Source organism: Gigantopelta aegis, chromosome 10 (genome assembly GCF_016097555.1).
Source record: "Gigantopelta aegis isolate Gae_Host chromosome 10, Gae_host_genome, whole genome shotgun sequence".
NCBI lineage: Eukaryota > Metazoa > Mollusca > Gastropoda > Neomphalida > Peltospiridae > Gigantopelta > Gigantopelta aegis.
Window position 1 is genome coordinate 47,225,285 of NC_054708.1, and position 7,728 is coordinate 47,233,012.

At 34.5% G+C, this 7,728-nt stretch overlaps 1 long non-coding RNA gene across 1 annotated transcript; it reads right to left on the reverse strand.

The window, feature by feature from the left end:
* Positions 1–41: 41 nt before the first annotated feature.
* On the reverse strand, positions 42–4,243 carry LOC121382772. Its single transcript, XR_005959217.1, has 4 exons — positions 4,223–4,243; positions 1,326–1,346; positions 1,018–1,038; positions 42–502 (listed from the first exon to the last, which is right to left on the reverse strand). It is a non-coding gene; the product is annotated as an uncharacterized LOC121382772 (long non-coding RNA).
* Positions 4,244–7,728: the final 3,485 nt, after the last annotated feature.

Below are 7,728 nucleotides of genomic sequence, written 5' to 3' on the forward strand. Positions count from 1 at the left end.
GTTATTTTCAAAACCGTGACAATTTCTTTATGTTCATATTTTTAATACAGCAAACCAGTATGTTAAACATTTTTGCATAATCAAATAATACATATACTGTTTTTATTTTATTTTAAATTAACTTCTTTTTTCAGCTCTGCAGATATCGTCCATTACTTATTCAAATGTTTTATTAATTAACCACTGAAATTGTTTTCCATTATGAGTTCATTGCGATTCAGTAAAAACTGAGAGGAAAGATTGCTTAAAGTTTATGAGTTTAGCACAGCAACTCTATGAATATTATATATCACAGCAATTCGCATAAAAACAAACAAAAAAGTGAAACAAAACGATGAAAAAGATAACATCAGCTGAAAAGTAACATTGACGTCGCCTCCAGCTTCATCACAGATGTTCTAACATGGCGGTGGTGGACCCCTCATAGAAATCTGGCATATAGTATGGGCAGACAACTCATCGCGGTTAGAAACAATGAAGCAGAAGGTGCAGCACCATCACCCTGAAAAAACAAATTAAGTTTCACACAGGCTTCCAAAAGGTTATTTAATTTAAAGTTAAACAAACTATATGTTAACTATATACCCGACACCATCTTCTTTGTGTTATACCCTCCAATAACCCTCTTTTTTTTTGGACATAACATGTCCACGTCTAAGAACTACAAACATTGTTATTAATAAACCAGTTAAATACTATCCATGATTTCATTTAAAGACATCGTTTTGGATTTTTTATTATTTTATTATTATTATTATTATTATTTATTTATTTATTTATTTAACCACAAAAATCTCTTTATTCATACCATCAGACCACAATCACAGCCATATTTACAACAACAACAAAATGTTTTATTTAACGACGCACTCAACACATTTTATTTACGGATATATGGCGTCAGACATATGGTTAAGGACCACACCGATATTGAGAAAGGAAACCCGCTGTCGCCACTTCATGGGCTATACGTTTTTCGCTTTACCGCGGAGCTACGATCCACCCACCCATGTTTACACTTCCACTCCCTTTTCCGCTCTGAAATAAAACAAAAATATATATAAATAAGTCGTGCAATTTGAGTTAAACAAATCACATGTGCAGGTGAACCATTTAATATAAGGGATCCTTTTTGTCCCGTCAGTAATACTATGTTTATTGCAAATAATTTTAAACGTATTTTATAAATAGACCAACTGATATTTTTTTCTATGATTAGTTTTAAAGGCATTATTATTATTATTATTATTATTATTACCGAAACTAAAATAATAAATTGCATGTCTCTATTCATATCGTCAGACAATAATCACAGCCATACTTACACTTCCTGTTCCTTTTCCGCCCTGAAATAAAATAAAATAATGTTTCTGTAACAAGAATGAATAGTGATGATATCCTATGATTTATCGTATGTTGTTTTCGTTTTCTTATGTATTTTGGGCCAGTGGGCTTAAATGTTGTTTTTTAAATGTGGTTTTTTTCTTGACCATTCCCTTGCTGACAAATATCAACCTATGCAAAGGGAGAAGACATGGGTTGTTACAGTAATTATATACACAATTTATACACACATAATGTAGTTACTACTTTATAGGCAGAATTAATTAAAATAATATATTCACAAGGACCTGGGGGTAATATTGAATAAAAATTGTCACAAAGAAGAAGGAAACGACTTTGTTTAATAACATATCCACGTCCAAAACCACAACATAGTTAATTCAAGGGACAGTCATGAGTTTGCTGCAATTCTTAAGATGTTATCGACTAACAGGGACTTTTTAACGATTGTAATTACATATCAAATATATTTTTCTGTATAAAATATTAGTGGCTGTATATTAAACGTGTTTCTGATCGTTTTAATATTTGTACTAGGTTAAATTTAATTTTATTTCCTAAAATATACTCTGTCAAAAAAGAAACGCATAGGCGAAATATTCATGGAATTATCTCTTTCATACAAAGTGGCATAAATTTGTTATTTATGATCGTATCACAGTCAAATTTGACATGAGTATGTGACAATGTTCTTGCTATGGACTGACGGCAGTGGAGGCGTTTTCGTCACCAAACAGCGTCGTATGAGGGCGCTGAAATCAGTACCTTCTGTGGCCACCAGCAGCAGCAATCACTGCGCGACATCTCCTTCCAATAGACTGAAAGAGTCTCTGAATGCGGGCATGTAGAATCCTAGCCCATCCTGCCTGCAGTGCATGTGACAGTTGCGGAAGCGTCTGACGCTCCGAGTCACACTGGCGTACATGTCTGTCCAGTTCGTCCCATAGATGTTCAATGGGGTTGAGATCTGGCGCTCTTGATGGCCATGGCAGCACATTAATGTTCTCATTCTGTAGGAAGTTCATTGTAACACGTGCCGTATGCGGCCTGGCATTGTCCTGCTGAAAGAGTTCTCTGTCGATCCAAAATGGGAAGCATGTGACGGCGAAGAATTTCATCCCGGTAGCGTACAGCTGTCAGGTTGCCTTGTTCGAACACAAGTTCACTTCTGCCGGTGTATGAGATGGCTCCCCACATCATGACACTCCCTCCACCGAATCTGTCAACTTGGGCGACGCAGTTGTTGGCAAAACGTTCATTGCGGCGTCTGTAAACACGTTGTCGTCCATCACGTCGCTGTAGAACGAAACTTGTCTCGTCGCTGAACCATACTCGCCGCCAGTTTCCCAAGTTTTACCCCTGTATATTAGTGCACCAGCGAACACGTAAATGTCGATGTTGACGTCGCAGGACGGGGCCAACATACGGTCTCCTAGCCCGTAAACCAGCTTCTCAAAGTCGGTTCCGAATGGTTTGTGCAGACACCCTTCTCAAACCAGGTATGCGTCCAGCAGTGTTCGTTGCTGTGGCAGTTCGGTGACGCAAGTGCAGAACCCGGATGAAGCGATCTTGTGCTGCAGTTGTTATGCGAGGTCTTCCACTTCTGGGCCCGTCTTCAGCTGATTGAAACTGCTGGTACCTATCCCAGAGACGTGAAATGGTGCTCTGGTGGACGTTCATGTGGCGTGCGACTGCTGACTGCGATTCACCTAACTGGAGGCGGCGTATTACAACGTTTCGATTCGGCAGGCTTAGTCTTGGCATCTTGTAACTCGTCTACGCCGAAATGGAAATGAGGCATCATTGCGAGCATCGCAGCTATAAATACCCATCACTATCCCAATCTTTTTCTCGAGTTTCACGTGCATTCGCCACAATCTGACCATTTCACGCCGATTTCCTACAATTATCGCACAACGTGCGTTAAAATTTGTTTTAGGGTACATTTGGGCATGCTGTCCCATTTCAGAAACATTAACAAACATGGTCATTCAGCAACATTGTAAAATCAAACACTTTTCTTCTTTTCCTATCACCTATGCGGTGGGGTTTTTTTTGACATAGTATATTGTTTTTCTCTCGTACGTACGAACTTATTTGAAGACAAAATCCATTTTGGACTTCTTACAAATATTAAGACGACCACAAACACATTGAATATACAGACACTGACATTCTAAATAAGAAAATGTATTTAATATGTAAGTTTAAAATATTTTATTAGTCGGAAACATCTTACAATGCAGCAATCTCAGGAATGTCCCTGTAAGAGACCAATTTTATTTAGGAATAGAGGTGAATGAGATTGGGACAAAGAGAAACTGCATTAAACACATTTTGTCAAACGTAGAAAAACATGCTAACGGTACATGCTTTGTGGAAATAATAACTAGCTTTTTATTGAAAATCATCTCCTGTGTAAAAAGTAAACTGATTCGAGAAAAACGTTGTTTTTTATTGTAAACATTTTCACAATTTTCACTGTAGATTTGTTTTGTTAAGTTGATGTCATCAACAAATGATCTACTGATATACAATTTATTAATGATTCTACATCATGTTTCTGTAACTAGAATGTAGTCATGATATCCTAGGATTTACCGCACACATGCAACAAAGTTATTGCTTTTTCTTTTGTAGTTTGGGCCACTGGCTTTAATATTGAATAAACCTTGTCACAAAGGAGAAAAAGAATTTGTTTAGTAACATATCCACTTCCAAGAACCATAACATAATTGATTAAAAATCACATGAATGTTACCTTTATTTGTTTTAATGTCCATATAATCATTCACGGCACACCTAAGTGCCACGGAAACAAATAAAAGAGATGACGTGTTTATTCATATGACTAGATATTAATCACAGGCATACTTACAGTTCCTGATCCACTTCCACCCTGAAAAGCAAAAATCAATCATTTATTTTAATTTGTGGATGGTATTAAATGGTATACGTTATACAAACAATACCAAACAACAAGTAATAGTGATCAGACAGTTTGCAATTACTAATTATGGCTTAGTTCAATAATCCAAAAATAATATATATTTTATTCATTAATACAATAATTATACCTATGGTTATGGGTACCGTTTTGGCAATAATCCAAATTTAAGATAATAAATCTGATTTTGGAAACTGATTCCCTCCCTGCAGTATACATACGTTCATAAATGTTTGTAATCATTTTCAAAATTATCCATTATGTTTTTTAATGAATGAAATCAGTATGGCTATGAAATAAAGAATAATTTCATGTTGGTAATATCATTTCACTATTTGTGCATATTTGTGGAAATGTAATCATGATTACTAAACAACGTATTCCCAATCGTAATCGACTACTTTCGATTTCTTGTAATGTGTGTCTGCGTGTGACTGTGTGTGCGCATTTGTGTGTGTGTGTATGTGTGTGTGTGTGTGTGTGTGTGTGTGTGTGTTTGAGTTTGTGTGTGTGTGTACCCAATTAACTGTATATAAATTTGAACGACGAAAACGTTATTCACGATCAAACCCATATTTATGCACACATCAGAGTCGAATGGTCATTTGACAAAATAGTGGTTCATTCCATGAATCTCTACTTAGAACCTCGTCAATAGGAGGGCAGCCACTCTCGAGAAGATCATTTACAGGACAATTAAATCATCACTGCAGCATTAAGCCTTGGAAGGGCCAGAGTTAAAACATTTGTTTAACTAATATTAACACAAGCATCACTTCCGGCGACCACAAGTTAAAAAAAATCTGTCTCCCAGTTTATTTAGGAATAGACTTGAATGAGATTATTAACACGAGCGTCACATACGGCTGCTACAGGTTAACTGATGATATGTAAAGAAAAATCTGTCCCCCAGTTTATTTAGGAATAGAGGTGAATGAGATTAGGACAAAGAGAAACTACATTACACATATTTTTTTCAAACATAGAAAAACATGCTAAATTAAAAAAATACAATGTATGAGCAAAAACGGTACATGCTTTGTGGAAATAATAACTAGCTTTTTATTGAAGATCATCTCCTGTGTAAAAAGTACACTGATTTGAGAAAAACGGTTTTGTTTTATTGTAAATATTTTCACAATTTTCACTGTAGATTTGTTTTGTTAAGTTGATGTCATCAACAAATGATCTACTGATATACAATTTATTAATGATTCTAAATCATGTTTCTGTGACTAGAATGTAGTTATGATATCCTAGGATTTACCGCACACATGCAACAAAGTTATTGCTTTTTCTTATGTAGTTTGGGCCACTCGCTTTAATATTGAATAAACCTTGTCACAAAGGAGAAAAAGAATTTGTTTAGTAACATATCTACGTCCTGGAACCATAACATAATTTATTAAAAATCACATGAATGTTACCTTTTGTTTTATTGTCCACATAATCATTCATGGCACACCTAAATACAACGGACATAAATAAAAGAGATGACGTGTTTATTCATATGACTAGATATCAATCACAGGCATACTTACAGTTCCTGATCCACTTCCACCCTGAAAAAGCAAAAATCAATCATTTATTTTAATTTGTGGATGGTGTTAAATGGTATACGTTATACAAACAATACCAAACAAAAAGTAATAGTGATCAGACAGTTTGCAATTACTAATTATGGCTTAGTTCAATAATCCAAAAATAATATATATTTTATTCATTAATACAATAATTATACCTATGGTTATGGGTACCGTTTTGGCAATAATCCAAATTTAAGATAATAAATCTGATTTTGGAAACTGATTCCCTCCCTGCAGTATACATACGTTCATAAATTTTTGTAATCATTTTCAAAATTATCCATTATGTTTTTTAATGAATGAAATCAGTATGGCTATGAAATAAAGAATAATTTCATGTTGGTAATATCATTTCACTATTTGTGCATATTTGTGGAAATGTAATCATGATTACTAAACAACGTATTCCCAATCGTAATCGACTACTTTCGATTTCTTGTAATGTGTGTCTGCGTGTGTCTGTGTGTGCGCATTTGTGTGTGAGTGTGTGTGTGTGTGTGTGTGTGTGTGTGTGTGTGTGTGTGTGTGTGTGTTTGAGTTTGTGTGTGTGTGTACCCAATTAACTGTATATAAATTTGAAAGACGAAAATGTTATTCGCGATCAAACCCATATTTATGCACACATCAGAGTCGAATGGTCATTTGACAAAATAGTGGTTCATTCCATGAATCTCTACTTAGAACCTCGTCAATAGGAGGGCAGCCACTCTCGAGAAGATCATTTACAGGACAATTAAATCATCACTGCAGCATTAAGCCTTGGAAGGGCCAGAGGTAAAACATTTGTTTAACTAATATTAACACAAGCATCACTTCCGGCGACCACAAGTTAAAAAAAATCTGTCTCCCAGTTTATTTAGGAATAGACTTGAATGAGATTATTAACACGAGCGTCACATACGGCTGCTGCAGGTTAACTGATGATATGTAAAGAAAAATCTGTCCCCCAGTTTATTTAGGAATAGAGGTGAATGAGATTAGGACAAAGAGAAACTACATTACACATATTTTTTTCAAACATAGAAAAACATGCTAAATTAAAAAATACAATGTATGAGCAAAAACGGTACATGCTTTGTGGAAATAATAACTAGCTTTTTATTGAAGATCATCTCCTGTGTAAAAAGTACACTGATTTGAGAAAAACGGTTTTTTTTATTGTAAATATTTTCACAATTTTCACTGTAGATTTGTTTTGTTAAGTTGATGTCATCAACAAATGATCTACTAATATACAATTTATTAATGATTCTAAATCATGTTTCTGTGACTAGAATGTAGTTATGATATCCTAGGATTTACCGCACACATGCAACAAAGTTATTGCTTTTTCTTATGTAGTTTGGGCCACTCGCTTTAATATTGAATAAACCTTGTCACAAAGGAGAAAAAGAATTTGTTTAGTAACATATCTACGTCCTGGAACCATAACATAATTTATTAAAAATCACATGAATGTTACCTTTATTTGTTTTATTGTCCACATAATCATTCATGGCACACCTAAATACAACGGACATAAATAAAAGAGATGACGTGTTTATTCATATGACTAGATATCAATCACAGGCATACTTACAGTTCCTGATCCACTTCCACCCTGAAAAAGCAAAAATCAATCATTTATTTTAATTTGTGGATGGTGTTAAATGGTATACGTTATACAAACAATACCAAACAAAAAGTAATAGTGATCAGACAGTTTGCAATTACTAATTATGGCTTAGTTCAATAATCCAAAAATAATATATATTTTATTCATTAATACAATAATTATACCTATGGTTATGGGTACGTTTTCGGCAATAATCCAAATTTAAGATAATAAATCTGATTTTAGAAACTGATTCC